The sequence below is a fragment of the Carassius auratus genome, unplaced genomic scaffold, assembly GCF_003368295.1.
Source record: "Carassius auratus strain Wakin unplaced genomic scaffold, ASM336829v1 scaf_tig00036597, whole genome shotgun sequence".
Taxonomy (NCBI): Eukaryota; Metazoa; Chordata; class Actinopteri; order Cypriniformes; family Cyprinidae; genus Carassius; species Carassius auratus.
This window is the reverse complement of record NW_020526316.1, coordinates 39,311-58,193: the sequence shown is the minus strand read 5'-3', so window position 1 is coordinate 58,193 and position 18,883 is coordinate 39,311. Positions and strand designations below refer to the sequence as shown.

General features: G+C 33.1%; 1 pseudogene; it reads left to right on the top strand.

Annotated features, from left to right (window-relative positions):
* The window catches only part of LOC113082601 (protein argonaute-3-like), a 32,930-nt pseudogene continuing 14,047 nt past the window's right edge, over positions 1–18,883 (top strand).

Here is an 18,883-nt window from a genome sequence, read left to right as displayed (position 1 = left end):
CTGAAATCCGGGGACGGAACCGGACAGAGACCTCATGAATGGAAATCGGAACTACAGGTGTGTGTGTGTGTGTGTGTGTGTGATGTTGTGTCTGTGGGCAACGTCATGACGACGGAGTGGATACATATAGTGCACATCATATATATACAATATTTAATAGTGCAATGAAGTTTCCTTAACCATACGAACCCCTGCTCAATCATAACTACGCTCAGCATACTTACAAACATGCATACTGTCACTCACATTTTTTAACATAGACTTGAAAGTGCATGATCCAAACCTAAATTTTTATAATTGATGACTGAAAACATTTTGTAACATGATTTTGATGTACCATTTTCACTGTAATGCCATGTTTGAATTTAAAATGGGTTTCAAAGGATGCATTTTGAGATTTTAAGTTAAGTTTCAAGTGATATATTTTCTGATGATTTCTAAAGTGGAATAGAGAAAAAGGCAACAAAGAAGACTTTTGTTTTTGTTTTTTTGTTTTTTGACAAAGGTCAGAACTCCTGTTATGATGTAGGTTTTTGAGGTGCACTCTTGCATAAATTAATCTATTACTTTTCTGCATAACTTTTAACAAAAAAAGATTGGTAAAATATCTATTAGGAGTCTTAAACCTTTCCAACGATATATAGTTCGTCATGATTTGATTAGGATTTAATTGTAATATAGTGAAGTATACCACGGGGCAAGTGTCAGTTAACTGGATATAGCATCTGACATCTAGCAACTACACTGTTTTACAACTTTGTCTTCGTTGTGAACCGCATGTTTTCTCAAAACCTTATTTTTGACACTTAATTTTGCTTGAAGTATTCTCGAGTCCTCATGATGCTAAGAGATGTCTGGCTGGGAATTTCAAATTGTGTTTTTACAGGCCTGGAGATGTTAATCAAATCTTTGGCTTTTTTGCATTGAATTTTATTGAAAATATTTCATTGGCTCGATGTTGGTCATGTGTAGATGGCAAGCCATAGTGAGGTATGATTAATTAGTAATTCAGTGTGGATTTTGACTCAAAGTTATGTAAATGCATTGTTTAAGATTTGGAAATCCATTTGTCAATGGTAAAACGATTGAGTCATTTAGAGATGCGATAAACACTTTACCTCATGTGACCTGCAGTAAGTGGGTTAGAAATCAGGTCAGACGACTGACCTCTCATGACCTCACTGACCTCAAAGTCAGAAGTTCATCACTGCTAGATTTCCCATTTTTAAGTGCATTTCCCTAAAGTTGTATCGTCCTTTTTGCTTGTGGCTGTTTTCTTAAATGACACTTGTCTGTGTTGACTAATTAGTTGAAATTTCAAGGGTCTGCATTGTGTGTCACCTGTGGATACCCCAATCTGAAGGGGCTTTGTGAGGAAAGGTTACCTTCGCGCATTGGATTTCCCTTCGAATGTGTTCAGTGGTTCTGTACTATTGCTGAGAAATCAAGATTGTATAAAATAAGTGTCTTTGGGGTTCAGTGGCTGATTGACATGAGGTCTTTACAGCTTTATAAAAATCCATTTTAATCCATTTTCTGGTTTCATTTAATGGTTTGATTTTAAATATTATTAATCGAAATGCATGTTTAATCAATTGAAATCATGAAGCTGATAACAACCATTCATTAAAAAGTAACAAAAAATAATAAATACATTTTAGGGCCTTATAAAATTCAGTTACTTTTTTTTCTCCAGATTTAATAGTTTTTCTCTCCCAGGTAAATTTTTTTTTTCATTATATTTCTCTGGATTCTGTTTTTATGGTTAAATTGTATTTTAGTTAATCAAAAAGCATGTATAATTACTTGAAATCTTGAAACATACAATTTAAGAACAATCAATTAAAGTGGTATATCACCTAAATAAAATGTGAAACCTATTAAAACAAAAAACTAAAAAAAAAACTCTCTCTATTTTACATTTTTAAATGGTCTGCTTGAAATTTTCTGGATTTTGTTTAAATGGTTAATTTTAAGTTCTTTTAATGAAAAAAGCATTAGTAAGTAATTAAAATCTTGAAACTTATACAATTGAACAACAATTTATTAAAGTTTAACAAAAATGACTAAATAGGTTTTTTTTCCACAAAATTCCATCTTGTTTGATTGATTATTATTTACTCATTACATTGAAAAGTACAGTCTACTCCGATATTAACATTCCTTTTAAGACGCTTATCCATCCAAAATTTGCCAAATTTTTGTGTGACTCTGTGTATTACTGTGAATTCCATTTATTATTTATTTGAACTAGATTCTGTCCCTGAGAGTTTTTTATTTGTGCCATGGGAGCTTTGTGGCCAGTGACCGTTAAGAGCCCTAACCTGTGTGCTTTTATTAGGTTTGATGCTAAATATGGCATCATTCGAGGTGTTTAATAACACCAGATGTTTCCTGTCTCCAATCTAAGGGCCCCTGCTGAGGGAAGCCCCCTTCGAGTCTCATTTTGAGGTAATGCTACAGGTGTGTGGGTACAGGCCAAGATGATGTCATTTTCCCGCACAGGTTGCATAAACAGTTTTTCGAACCTTTCGAGATCATGATGTCACTCAGTGATCAAAGTGGCCAGCTCTTCCCAGTAGTTGTGCTGTTGTGTCACAGTGTGCTGCACTGGTCTTAAATGGCTTAAAAGGGTGATTTTAAATCATCATAATTTCAAACAAATTCACAAAATCAAAAGTAAGACTCTTCTTCTGTCCTGTTTGTTTATCTGACAAAATGACAGATCCTGCGTTATGATTGGTCAGATTGCCTGTCAATCAATACCCGGCGAAAGGTCATAAAATGCAGTAAGAAGTCTAGTTAAAAGGAATCAAAATAACAGCATTCTCCTAAATCAACATTTGTTAGTTTTCTTGCATAAATGATTTCACACTTACTATTATTCATTGCAGCATTAGTCTTGAAAAGCAAGCAGTTTTATCTTCAGAACTGATGAAAGATTTAGTTGTTGTTGTGTGAAATAGCACAAATGGAACAATGAATAACCAAAATGTTTTTATAGTTTTGCTTTCTGCATTTTGATTTTTCTGCATATTATTATTCTTTCAGACCCCTTAATGATAATCAATGCATCTCTAATTATTAGGAAACTTTAATAGCTAAATAAAAATCATTGAATATTCGTGTTATTGCATGGTTTTGTATTGCATGGTTGACTTTCTTGCAATTGTGATTTTTATATCTCAAACTTAATTGTATTATTATTTGTGTATTTATAATTCTGACTTTATTTTTTATTTTTTTTTGGAAAGTTTTATTTAAGTATCTAAGTATCTGAGAAGAACAATTTCTTCTAAACATTGAGGGGAAAAAGTCAGAATTGTGAGAGAAAAATTTGCATATTTCATTTTAGTCAAATGAATTCATAAAACATTACCAGTTTAATCAACCTTTTAACATGTAATGAAATGAAAATAACAGTCCCTTCACAATAAAACTTAATACTTAAAACAATAAATACTTCTTATTTATTATTCCAAAATTAACCAAATTCTGTAACAGTTCACTGTAAAATCAATTTTCTTTTACAACCGGAATCTCTGGTATTCAACATATACTGTTACTAAACTGATTGAGATATTTACCACATTTAATTTAATATTTTCATGATATAGTATTTGTATGGCACTTATAAGAGACTGTTAAAGGCTCTTTGAATCGGAGGGATTGGATTACGTTTATTTCTGATTTGTTGTATCTGTTTGTTGCAATCTGAAATTATCTCATTATTTGGCAATGTAGTAAGCATAGCATTTTTTTTTCTCAAACGTTTTTCCCCCCAACTGTACTAAAATAATCTTTCATCTTAATAAGAGCTATTATCTGAACTAGAATGAACTAATGAATGCCGGCTCAGCATCGTCTCTCTGCCCAACTCTACTACAGTTGTGCAGATCTGAAAAAGTGTGGAAAAAACTGGCCTCTGCTTTTGCTCTTGTCTCTGTGTCCTAATCTCTGGATTACTGTACTGTATTTTTCAAAGGTTGCATCTTTACCTTAGCAGGAGCTGTTTGATGGCTGCAGCCTCAGTTACCTTGTCGGCTGGTTTGCCAGCTGTATACACACACACACACACACACACACACACACACACACACACACACACTTCCATGATGCTCTTATACTCCGTGCGTCTGAACCCGGTGCCGTGACTGACGCCATTGTGTCACACCGCTGAGCTCTCGGCCAGTTCCCACAACCCAAGCCTCGGTGGATTAAGCTCACAACAGCTGTATTGTGTGTGTGTGTGTGTGGTGTGTGTGTGTGTTTGCTGTAGATTGCTAGAGAGCTCAGAATACAGTACTTCATTTATCGCTGAATGTGCTGATTGGCCGGTCAGTAGTTAGTGTAATTAGTGGCAAATTTCTCCCGGCATAATTTGGGTTAGTGTTGTTTAAGTTTTATTTATGGTATGTATTAATATTTTGAATGGGCTTTTATTTCAATTTTATTATGTGCTTTTGTCATTTTTATTGTGCATTTTATTTTATTGGTTAAGTTGTTTTTATTTCTATATAGATTTCATTTATTTCTATTTAAGTTACTTCGAGTGTTTTCTAGTACTTCAGCTTAAATGTATTTATTTCAATTAGTTTGCAAGGCATTAAAAACGTTCCTTTATTTATAAATATATGATATAATATATATAATATATAAAATATCCCATACCCAAAAATTTGGATAATACCAATACGATATCCGTTTATTTTTATTTTTTTAGGTAATCTTTTATATAGCTTTATTTTTATATTTTATTTACGCTTTATTTAAGTTCCCAAAAGCAGTTTTTAATAGTTTTAGTTTACTCTTGTCACAATTTTGCCTCAGTAAATCTTGAAACTCTGATATTCGAGGTGCATTTGAGGCTTATACAAAGAACCAATATTTTAACACCGTGATCAGCCGATATCATTCTGATTGCTGATGTTTATTTTTCAGTGAGCCTTTAATAAAAGCTTTAATAGAGCTTCAGTAGTGGAGGAACGTTGGTCAGTTTATTTAATTTAAATTTTTTTTTGCATTTTACTGATGCTTTTACTGATCGATGATTCAGAGGAGCCACTTGCACCAGAGCAGCTCAGCCGAATGATGAATTACTCTTAATCACACTCACCTTTTAGAGATATGGGTCATTTTTTCGTTCATTTCTTGGTTTATCGCTGTCCTCCTAAAATTACAGACTGTATCTGATGTTGTAATGACTCAATGGTCACCACGTGCTCTCTTGTTGCCCACTTTAGTCCCTGTTTAAGGGAAAATTGAACAAATTGAACCAAATAATATAGACTTTAAAGTGGACTCGAATTTCTTTTTAGTTGTGACATGTCTCAGTCCACATTCCATTCGCCATGTTTTTTTAGGAAGCCAAACAATTGCAATATAATAATAATAATCTATTTGAATTGTTTGTTTTAACAAATTGTTGATTATTATTATTATTATTATTATTAATGCAAAGAAAGAAATATATTACTATTGTAATAAACATTTTTTATTATTATTAATATAATCAGTACACTGGTTTCTAGGTAGCCAAACTATTTGAATATAATAATAATAATAATTAATAATAAATAAATAAACTAATAATAATAATAATAATATTAATAATATATTTATATCCAAAAAAATTAATGTGTTCGTAATATGGACTGATTGATAAATAAATTATATAATTATGTAATATGTAAAAAAAAAAAAAAAAAAATATAATAAATATTATTATTATTATTATTATTATTATTATTATTATTATTATATAAATTAATACTTTTATTTAGCAAGGATCCTTTAAATTGATCTAAAGTGACTATGAAGACATTTATTTCACTTGTTTCATTACTGGATGAATCTGCGTTTTTGAACGATTCTCTTGAATTAATTATTAATTCATTGATATACATTGTCACGTTTTCCACCTAGTGGTGAAGCAATGCAATCGACACAAAACGTTATTTAAAGCGCAGTTACTTTCAAAAGAGCATTGCTCTATTTTGATCGTTGTCATAGACATCAGTGTTTATGTCTGAACTATAAACTTTCTGTTATTAATATAAATGACTGTAAGACAGAAATAATACGGTGTAGTTGAAGATGTTTCTTAACCAAACATGGTAACTGCTCTCTCTGTTCGCGCCAGTGCAAACACAGGTTTGAACGATCCAGTAAGACTTTGTCAATAGACTTGGGAATCGTTGTCATTTAGAAATGAGATTGCATGGGTATCGTGATATTTTAACGATTAATCGTGCAGCTCCTCGACAGGCCTGTTCTGATCTCTGCGCAGTTCATTCTTGTCTTCTCTGTCTGGCCTTTGACGCTTGGCTACGCTTCGCTCTGATCACGAGTGGGTGGGAAAATAACCAATAAGACCAGAGTCAAGGAAGTGTGGCGTAATGACTCCTTTGTAGAGTACAGTGTGTGATTGCATGTGCGGAGGATGAAAAGCTCGCTGCCTCCTCTTCCCTCCCTCCGAGCGTGGCTCAGAAATTTCCCAAGGTTCCCATCACTCCCTCAAGCCTGGGTCTGAATCCAGTTGTGTCCGGCAGAGCGTGTCCCTTTTTGTTTTCTTTTTAAGTGTCCCTTTTAGACTTGCTTTCTATTCATTTGCTGCTGGTTTTCTTGAAAAAAAAAACTAACTCTAGCTTTCTAATCTCTTTCTATTCTATCGGTTTTCTTTTTATTTATTATATTATTTAGAAAAACCTTGCTATGTGTACTGCGTTAAATATGAGACTTATATATCATTGCTCTTTTGTTGTTTTTGATTGCTTCTACTGTCTTCATGTTTTAAGTCGCCTTGGATAAAAAAAAAATCTGCAACATGAATAAATGTAAATGTAATTGTATTCAGTTTTTTCATTGTATATTTGAAATGTTGACTTATTTGTTAATTTTTTTTGGGGGGGTACATCAGTTTCACCAAACTTTTATTTGGTTAGTTTGCTATTTATTGATATTTGTGTTGGATATTTTGAACTTTGGGATGAGATTTAAAACAAAAAATTTGACCTAATTTGATTTAAAAATACAAAAGAAATAGTAATATTGTGAAATATTATACAATTTTACATTTTTTTTTGTATATATATTTATGGATGTATGTATGTGTATGTGTGTGTGTGTGTATATATATGATTCTTGATAAATCATTCTCATACACTGATTTTTTGCGTAAGAAACATTTCTTATTATCATCAGTGTTGAAAGCCATTGTAGCTTACAGTTATAGATTTTTATTAACGTTTTAAAATATATAAAATTTGCACTCAATCTTCCTCTTATTCCTTTTCTATGTTTTAAATCCGTTTTCATTATTATGGTTATTTTTATGTTTTTAAATCACCTTTTTTTAAGTTAAATAGAATTACTGCTTCATATTCTTGTGAAAACCATGAGACCTTTTTCAGGAATCCTATGAATAAAAAGTTCAAAGGAACAGCATTTATTTTAAATGGATTTTTTTTTTAAATGTTATAAATGTCTTTATTGTCATTTTGATAATTTTAATACATCCTTGCTGAATCAACATGACAGAGTAACATAAAGTAAGATGAGGAATGATTATTTGAGATATTTTGTAGCTCTGTTAGGTTTGTCTTGAAGGGTTTATATGTTATTATCACTAAAAATCAATTTCTCTGTTAGGTTTGTTCTCTTGAAGCCGGTGGTTGTGCTTTATTAAACACAGCAGCTAATGATTCAGTCTGACGCTCGGCAGGTTCTCTAGTGATTTTAGTTTTTTAATACCATGACTGCTCTCTTTGGCTTTAAAGGCTGGCCTCTTCAGCAGCGGTTATGAGTCAAAGCTGGATGAATCACTCTCAGCCTGACATTGGTTTAGCTCAGACAGATCTCAGGCCGTTTGGTGGGTCTCGTTATTAGAGTCTTGTTTTCATATGTTTCAAATGGAGTAGCAGAAATAATGATGATTTACCAAAAACTTTGTTTGGACAGACAGGTAGTACCGCTCCAAACTTCCACCTGTGCTCGAACCAGAACATGTCACCCGTTTAATCAAACACAGTGTAATCGCTTCTCAAGATGTAACCCTCTGAGGTCTAAGGGTATTTTTGGGGTCTGGAGAAGTTTTGTCATACCCTGACATTTGTGCTTTTTTTCAGTTTCTTATACTCATCTTAATGGCTAAAGTCTAGTCTCACTGTAATCAGCACAATAATATGTGAGCAGCATGTATGTACATGATTGTTTTTCTTTTCAGAAAAAAAGTTATGCATGCATAATGAGCTGCATAATGAGCTGCATAATGAGCTGCATAATGAGCTGCATAATGAGCTTTTCAGTCAGCTGTGTCACTGAGAGGGAAGAGTTACAAGAAAGAATGTGAGAAGAATTTAATGTGTATATAATTTTATGTTTGTAATTTAATTAGAATATATTTATTTATCCCCCAACATAATTTAATATCCACTTGCGAGTGCAGTTAAACAATTTATTAGGAACAATCAAAGCTGACTTTCTAACTGAATTTTTTGCATCATAATGCTACATTTAATCACATGATGACAGACAAAGTATTGATTTAGTTTTGAGACCAGTTGCATACATCACTTTTAATGACTCCTTCAATCATCAGGCCCATTACTGAATGTAAGAGATGAGACATGATGTGTGTTGAATCAGTTGCTAGAAGTTCATTGATTATAATGGGAGTGATTTGGCTGTGATGCATCTAGTATGTAGAGTGTGTAACGTTTTGTTGTTCTTTCGCTCTCAGGAGCCGTTGGGGCCCAGGCCCTGTTCTCCGTGCCTCGGCGGCCCGGTTATGGCACCGTGGGGAAACCCATCAAGCTGCTGGCCAACTGCTTCCAGGTGGAGATCCCAAAGATGGACGTCTACCTGTATGAGGTGGACATCAAGCCTGAGAAGTGTCCACGCCGTGTGAACAGGTAGGCTGTGTGGGAGAATCGCTCAAAGCTGACGACCGACTGATGAAGTGATGTCTCCGCAGGGAGGTTGTGGACTCCATGGTGCAGCACTTTAAAGTCACCATCTTTGGGGATCGAAGGCCAGTTTATGATGGGAAGAGAAGCCTCTACACCGCCCACCCTCTGCCTGTGGCTCCTGCGGGGGTAAGCAGACTAAAAAAATAATGTGAAGCCCACCTAATATCATTTTAGGTGTGGAAATAATCATCCAATGACATTCTGTATGAAATATGCATATTAAAATCGTCAAAGTTTCATACTTTTAGTAAAACCTTTGAATTTTTTTTTAAAATAGTAATTTGATGTTTCATTAGATGTGATCAAATTATTTTAACACTGGCATACCCATTTCAGTGTCATTTTAGTATTTTTGATGTATTATTATAGTTTTTGTTAACATTTAATATTACATTTTTTTTTAAGTTTTAGTAAAAGTTTTAGTGTTTTGTTGTCACTTTTATTTCTGAAACTGTATACACTTCTATAGTTTTGATTGTTTTAGTTTAAATTTCTGTCTGAAATAATATTATATGAGACCCTGGAGCACCACAGCAGTCTCGAGCAATAGCCAAAAATTCATTGTATGGGTCAAAATTATAGATTATTATTTTATGCCAAAAATCATTCATGTTCCATGAAGATATTTTGTAAATTTCCTATTGTAAATATATCAAAACGTAGTTTTTGATTTTCATATGCATTGCTGAGAATTCATTTGGACCACTTTTAAAGATGATTTTCTCATTATTTAGATTTTTTTGCATTCTTCTCAGATTCCAGATTTTCAAATAGTTTCTCAGCCAAATATTGTCCAATCGTAATAAACCATATGTCAATGGAAAGATTATTTATTCAGCTTTCAGAGGATGCATAAATCTCACTTAAGACTGGTTTTGTTGTCCAGGGTCATATACATTTTATCTTACCTTTTTCATTCTTATTTTGTGAGAACACTGTAAATGATGGAGAGATTTCATTGATATTTTGTAGCTCTGCATGATGAAAAAGTTAATATTTGCACTACTCCTTGTAGGTGGATCTGGACGTTACTCTGCCAGGGGAGGGGGGTAAAGACCGACCCTTTAAAGTCAGTATTAAGTTCGTGTCCCTGGTGAGCTGGCACCTGTTGCACGAGGTACTAACCGGTCGCAGTATGTCCGAGCCGCTGGAGCTGGACAAGCCAATCAGCACCAACCCAGTTCACGCTGTGGACGTGGTGCTACGCCATCTACCCTCCATGAAGTGAGTCTCAGAAACACAGTAGCTGGTGACCCTGACACTCTTTTATTGTTATGCACAATGAACCAAAAACTATTTCAAGGCATAAGATATCAAAATATCAAAAAAAGTGGCATGTGGATGCTAAATATGGCTAAAGTCAGAATTAAATGTAGGTTGCAGTAGACTTTGCTGTTAAATAGGGATGAAAAGGTTTTTTTTTTTTGTTGCATTAAATTGATCAGTAGTGACAAAGACATTTCTAATGTTACAAAAGATTCTATTCTAATCAGAAATGTTTCTCGAGCGGCAAATCTGCATATCAGAATGATTTCTGAAGGATCGTGTGACACTGATGGGAATTCAGCTTTGCATCACAGGAATAAATTATATTTTAAAAGATATTCACATAGAAAAATCTTATTTTAAATTGTAATAATATTTCATAATTTTATGTTTTGTTTAAAAACTAAACTTTTCTTTATAAATGAATAATGCACCAGTAATCATTTTATACTTACATGCTTTGAGAATGTTTTTTTTTTAATTAGTTGATTTTTTTTTTTTTTTTTTTTAGTTTTCGGTTTTAATTTCATTCAGACTTTTATGTGTTCTTAAAACTGACTTTCCAGCTGGTGGTTTTAGTGGATGCCTGACTTCAGTTCCCCTCAAGTATCACTGAATCCCTAATAAAATGCATCATTTTAAACCCCGTTTTGGCTGCTGACGTCTCTGCTGTCTGTGTTGTTTCTCTCAGGTACACACCCGTGGGGCGCTCGTTCTTCTCTGCCCCGGAGGGCTACGATCATCCTCTGGGTGGAGGCAGAGAGGTCTGGTTCGGCTTCCATCAGTCTGTCCGGCCGGCTATGTGGAAGATGATGCTCAACATTGACGGTGTGCACTGTTTGAGTGTATCGTGTGTGTTAGCAGAGAGTGTGGGAAGCGCTCACACTGCTGCCTGGGAGATAAAAGGCTGAAATTTAGCGACTGGGGGTTTGTTTGATTGAAGGGGGTTGTTAAATAAGTCTCTCCAAGTTCACCAGTTCTGTGTCGCACTGTCTGCATGTTTCCCCGCTCTCTCAGACTCCCACAATGCATTTGGCTGTGTCGGCTGCTCCTTACTAAAGGGCAGGGAAACGTCCAACCCTCTGAAATCATCTCTCCTTTCACTGGCTCTTTGTAACACTTATAATAGAGTGAATAAGCTCAGAAAGAGCACCGCTAACACACTGGCTTTCTCACAAAAGCAACATCTAGATTGGTCCAGAATTACTTCAGCATGATAGAAGTTTGTAAAGTCCAATTAGAAATGAGGAGTAAAGGATAAAGATAACCTAGAGCTGATTACCCATTAATGAGCAACATTAACTTGTCATGTGTTGATTCGTTCGTCTTTAATTTAATAAAGATAAGGCTCTCATGGGTCCTTAAAAGATCAGCTTAATAAAATGTCTTACATGGCATAACAAAAGTCTTAATTGTCATTTTAAGAAGTCTTAAATTTGGGGATGGAAAAACCGGGATCACAGTATGGCTTAATGTGATTATTAAAAATTAAAAGACAATGATTTTATAAAATAAATTGTCTACATATACACAGTTAATACATTTTGAAGTTGTTTTATGAATGAGGAAATAATTATTAAATAGAGTTTATTTATATATACAGTATATAGATTTTATATTCTATATATAGAATATATAGACTTTACACACACACAATTTATACAGTTTAAAATAAAAATACATTAATTTTAATTGCAGTTTGAAACCTAGATCATTAAAAACTTGGTGTACTTTTTGTATTATAATAAATTAAAATGATTCTGATTGTCAATGTTTTTTTTTTTTTTAAATCCCTTTAATGCACCCCGAAACTTTTTTAATGCAGCTTTTTAATTTGAACATATTATGACAATGTTTACATTGGTTTTTATATTGTAATATGTTGTAGATAGTTGCAAGAGTGCATACTTTATCTCCTTCAGTTATTTTATTAATGCATAGACATTTCAAAATAAGAGTTCATTGTTTTTCAGTCTCTTTCATAATTAAAAGTCCTGCATTATGCATAATCCTTTTTTTATTTTTTTTTATTTTTTTTACTAATTATAAAAACAGTATCAGTGATTGAATTTTAACAAACTCTTGTAGCTTGTCTCTGGGCTGCCCATCACAGGAAGAAAAGACTAAAAACCTTATTTAACACATTCATTATATAGATCTTATTAATATCAGCAAATCTTTTCATTGCATTTAAAAACATTACAAGCAATAACAGCAAAATCCAGTATCGGTCAACCTCTAATTTGTAAATATTGATATATTCGTATGTACACCGGTGCATATGTATATAATGAATAAAACATGTTTTGAACTTGAGTATTTTAAACTTGAGTTCAACTGTTTTGAAGTTGAATGTGAGCCACAGCTTCTTTAAGATACAGGCACAATTTTCATTTGTGCAGGTCTTTTAAATTTTATTAGAAATATTTGTTAGTAAGGATGTTTTCTGAACTACTTTCTGAATGGCATATATTTATTCATTTAATTTAAATAAAAATATATCTATTTTTAGGCCATTTAAATAGTTTAAAGTCTGAAAAGGGTTTTAAATTAAAGCAGATATCCTTTTGAAAATGTTATTCTTGCTTATGCGAAAATCATTATGCTACATAACTAATAAATGTCCTGATCTCTTCTGTCTTTCAGTGTCAGCCACAGCTTTCTACAAAGCACAGCCAGTTATTCAGTTCATGTGTGAGGTACTGGACATCCACAACATCGACGAGCAGCCTCGGCCACTCACAGACTCCCACCGAGTCAAATTCACCAAAGAAATCAAAGGTACGTGTTCGTGTGTGTGTGTGTGTGTGTTCATCTCACTCTCATCGGCTGGTGTGTGTGTGTGTGTGTAGGTCTGAAGGTGGAGGTGACACACTGCGGGACCATGCGGAGGAAGTACAGGGTCTGTAATGTGACCCGCCGACCCGCCAGCCACCAAACGTGAGTCAAACTATCAGAGGAAGTGATGCGTGTTCTGACCATCGCAGAGGCTGAAGTCACATTGCTTTAATTTGATTAGTGGCTTTATTTAAAGGTGCATTCAGTCAGTTTAAAATCAAATGTTTTAAATGTTGTATACTTGTGAGTAGGGATGGTACGATTCACTCAGCTCATGATTTTCACGATTCGATTCATAATTTAGAATTTTTTTATTTTTATTTTTTTAACTTAATGAGATTTAAGACAAATTGTGAATTAAATGTGTACTTTTATTATTGCTTGGACAAAATGCTTGACGTTTCTTTGTTAAATTGAAATAACACCATAATAATATAGCATATCATTGCTGTTTTGATGGCTCCCATTGACTTCGTCTGTGAGTTGCTTTGAATAAAATCATCTGCTAAATGACAAAATTAAAATATAATGCAAATATAAATAACAAAACTAAATGTAAATTTTAAAATAAGACCCAAATCAAATAAATAACACACATAAATTAAATCTCTATGTAAACATACCCAAGGCTTTGTCTGTGCTCTTTGCATTTTTACATCCGAGGCAATCACTGCATTTTAATCATGATCCAAACAAAGATGCTGCATTCATGCAACATGAGCCGTTTTTCATCTGAATTAGATTGTATCATTCCGAAATTTCAAGCAAAATCAGTACGGTTTGATTTCAGGTTTGTGAAACTATTTATAAAACGAACTGCATACTGAAACAGAAACAGCAGACGAGCTGCAGATTCACTCTCGGCCAGCAGGTGGAGCTTAAAACAATTCTTTGGTTTCCGCTGTAATCAAAGCAGCACTGCACTTATGAACTTTAATATGCTTTATACAGATTTTCGTTACATTCCTACTTGTGAGATAATGTTAATAAAAGCCATTTTATTTTACATGCAGGTTACTCTTAACAAGACCAACTTTTTATCATACAAAGATATATACGTTTTCTGATATGCATTTCTTCTATGGCATTTGTAACCTGAAACCTAAGTGTTTGGGATAAATTATTAAGTGACATTTAATAAAAACCAAAACATTGCTCTAAATAGAATACTATATGCTTTCTGAATGGTATATTTCATATTTTATATGAGTTCATTCATATAATCTGAATTCTGGCTAATAAGCTGCAGTTTTACGGTATATTAAAACTGCAAAAGTTAAAGTTTTATTGAAATATTTGTGTTTTAAAACGGACTAATTTTGCATCGTCTAATAGAGTAGTCTATGCTTTTTAAGTGTTATTTATATACTATTATGTATTCGTTTATAATCTATAATATTATAAATAGTATTTATATTATGTATTCTGAATTAGCTTATATTAGTTGTCTTTTTTTATCTTTTAGTTTGAGTAATTTTTGTAAGCAAGTAGTAAGAATATGTTCTGAATAGTATACTAACTACTTCCTGAATGGTATGGTCAGAATACTATTTATTTGAATACATAAAAATAATTGGTTTTAATCTGTTTTGAGCCATTAATATTATATGTTTAATTGTTTTCGTAACTATTAAACATATTTTCCCTCATTATAATAAAAATATTTTTACTGTGCTTGCATGCAGGGTATTTGCATTCTTTACTCAGGATGCATGGTACATGGTAAAAGTCGTATGCCGATATGCTTTTTGAACACAGGGAAGCAGTTTCGCTCTGCTCTTTGATGCCCTCTAGTGGTGGTTTGTAGTTCAGTCATGTTTCTTGATTCCTTCCAGGTTCCCTTTGCAGTTGGAGAACGGCCATACTGTTGAACGAACAGTAGCTCAGTATTTCCGAGAGAAGTACAGCCTGCAGCTCAAGTATCCTCACCTGCCGTGTCTCCAGGTGGGCCAGGAGCAGAAACACACCTACCTGCCCCTGGAGGTAAGTGCTGTCACACACACGCACACACGCACACACACACACACGCTTGTTTCTCTTTACATTATGAACGCTTGTTTCTCTTAATGAATCAGCAAAATGAGAAGTGTAACTAGCTTTTGCAGTTACACGTCTAGTTGATATAAAACTTATTTTAACTTTAAGTTAATGAACTTTAGATTTTGTTAATATTTCGAATTAGATTTTAGTTTTTACTCATTTTTTTATGTGTGTCATTTTTATTTTATGTATTTGTTTACTTTTATATCTTTTACTACTTATTTAAGCTTAATGAAAATGAGAAGTGTTGCTTTGGCAACTAGCTAAAATAAAACGCAAGTAATTTTTTTATGGTTTAAGTGAGAAACTATTGAAATTTTTTGTTAATATTTTGAATTAGTTTTTGAATCAGTATTTACATTAAAGTTTTAGTCATTTTCTTGTGTTTCTGTCATGAAAAAGTTTTTTTTTTATGGTCTACGTTTTAATGCCTATAATTTTTGATAATTTAATTAGATATTGTTTTTATATGTAATATTTTCTGTTTTGAAATTTAGAAGTTTTTGTAATTTTGTTGCAAGTATTTCTATTGTTATTGGTTTATTTTTTATTTTAGTTTCAGTTATTTTGGTATAAATTATATTTATATGAAATAAAAAATATTTATAAGTGTATATGTGTGTGTGTGTGTGTGTGTGTGTGTGTGTGTGTGTGTATTATGTATGTATGTATGTATATTAGTTCAGTTCTGACGCTGTTTAGTTGCTGCTGTTCTCCAGGTGTGTAATATTGTAGCAGGGCAGCGGTGCATCAAGAAACTGACAGATAATCAGACGTCCACCATGATCAAAGCCACAGCGAGATCAGCTCCAGACCGACAGGAGGAGATCAGCAGACTGGTGAGTAGCTTTTATAGTCACCCACTGAATGTGGTTGCATAATAACTCATATCCACACCATCTATGTACCTCTCCTCATGTTCCAGCGGTCCGTCTGAATGAGTTCAGGTTGCTGTCTGTGTTAATGGAGGCCAGTCGTGAGCTGATTAGCTGCGATCGCTCTACAAGATCACTTTGTGAACTCTTTACCCCATTCCCTGCAGATTTATCAGCCGTCAGTTCTGAGCTGATAACGCACGACTGAAGCTCTGCTGCTCTTTATACTTTATTAAAATGACAGCCAATCAAGTGCTGAATCAGTGTTGCCGTGGCTGATTTTTCATTTAGATGTCGAAACCTCTAAACAAGAGTCGAAAAGCAGCGTGGGAGCAATGCAACTGACGAGGCCAATAAAATGTCCCAAAATGAAAAAGTCACGCTTTGAGACGGAGCTAAAAATACCATGTTGAGAGTATTTTCAGCTCGCAGCATGAAACGCTCCTGACAAACATCCTGCGTGTTCACTCCGTCTCTGGAGAGTTTCTTCATTTCCGTCTCGTATAATCTGAATTCTGATCAGGACGGCGAGAAGTTCAGGTGTTAACATACGAGTACCATATTTTCTGAGTATAAGTCGCATCAGTCCAAAAATACGTCATGATGAGGAAAAAAACATATCGAAGTCGCACTGGACTATAAGTCACATTTATTTAGAACCAGGATAAAACATTACCGTCTCCAGCCACGAGAGGGCGCTCTATGTCTTCAGTGTAGACTACAGGAGAACTGAGCAGCATAGAGCGCCCTCTGGCGGCTGCAGACGGTAATGTTTTCTCTTGGTTTATTTCTTTTGGTTCATGTCAAATTAATTTTGATAAATAAGTCGCACCTGACTATAAGTCGCAGGACAAGCCAAACTATGAAAAAAGTGCGACTTATAGTCCGGAAAATACGGTAGTTCTGTTCATTTAAAAATTGACTCTTTTTAGGACTAATAGACAGAGCTATTTTAGTATTATTTGTTTAATATTATAGCTTTAATTAGCTATTATTTACATTTTTACAGTGTAATTTTATATATTTTTTACATGTATGTGTGTATTGAATTAAGTTTAGTGATTTTTAGTTCTTCAACAATGTTTGATTTTTTTTTTTTTAAATTCGCTTTAATTTTAGTTTTGTGCTATTGTCAAATATATTTTTATTTCAGTTTAGCAATTTTACCAGTTCAGCTTTAAATTGCTTTTTTTTTTTATTTAGTGTTTAGTTTAATTTAACTTTAATTTAATTTACAGTATTTATTGATATTTTTAATTAGCTTTTATTTTTTATTGTAATTTTTCAAATATTTCCATTTAACAATTTTTTTCTGTTATTTTAGTAATTCAATGTTTTGCATTTTACTTAGTTGCCAATTTTTCCCGTTTTTATATATATATATATATATATATATATATATATATATATATATATATATATATATATATATATATATATATATATATATAATTATTTTTTTATTTATTTTTTTCAATTTCAGCTCTTTTTAATTTGCAAAAATATTTACTTAAAAATATTATTAACAAAAGTGTTAATTATAAATCTAATTAATGGTTCAAACAACTGTTTTACCACCTACTACTTGTATGAATCAGATTTCAAATTAAGCTGCTTCTCGTTTTGTTTTATTTAGATGCATAAAACCTTAATGCATTAAAAAGAATGCACTACATATTGGAATATAAAAATAAATAAAAAAACCGAATCATGTTAGCTAGAGAAAAAAAAAAGGCTTTTCACATATCGTCAGCTCCACCAGTGTCTTGTGTTCTTGCAGAATGTATCAGAGTGTGTGTGTGTGTGTGTGTGTGTCTGCAGGTGCGCAGTGCTAACTATGAAGCAGACCCGTTCGTGCAGGAGTTCCAGTTTAAGGTGCGAGACGAGATGGCCCACGTGACGGGGCGTGTGTTACCTGCGCCCATGCTGCAGTACGGGGGCAGGGTGAGCTCAGAGCACTTTATGGTACCCTTCCCTTCAATCACCCACATCTCTCTGTGTCTGTCTGTCTGTCTGAATGAACTGGAGGAACTAACCGCTCCTAACCGCTGCTGTGTGTGTGAGACCGTGTGGAATAACTCCCAAATAAACTAGCTCGCAGTGATTCTTCTCCAGTTATGCACGCGTATGCACCGTTTTAAAATGAAAGGATATTTATTATCATCGAGTTAGGCTGTGGTCGGAGATCGATGCTTTTTAAATGACAGGGAAATCAAAGGTAACTCAGCGTAACAGCGGATGAAGACAGTTGTAACACTTTTATACTGTATTAAAGTTATATACAGATATATACTTAAGCATTGCATTAAAGGTTTACATTTTATAGGATTGTGTTTAGCCATAAAACATACTCTGTCAGATAAAGGCGCAATCAATATAACATCATTTATTTTATTATATATCGCTTTTTTGTTTATTTTTAATATGTTAACTATAATTCATTTATATATTATATAAATCTGTTATTTTAGTTATTATATAGTTATACATTTATGATTTATATTGCAATATTATATAATATAGTTATATATTGTTAAAGTTTTTTTGTGACTTTATCACATATGTTTAGTTATGTCACATATGACATATTTTTATTTATGCATCTATCAGTTTTTTTATTTTTATTTCAAGTAATGTGTTTTTTTTTATGATTTTGGTTTAACTATATAATAACCCCTGTTATGTATTTATAATAATTTATCATAATTTGTCTTTACAGTTTTAGCGGCACTTTCCTGAGCTTCAAATGTAATGTATTACAATTTTAAAAAATTTAATATTTTAGTAACTTGAATTCGGTAGGCACAGATTTCTAAAACTGTCTACAAATCTTTGGGTGGAGTTTACGACTTGTGAGTGATTCTTATCAATATTATGAGTATAAATGTGTTGTGT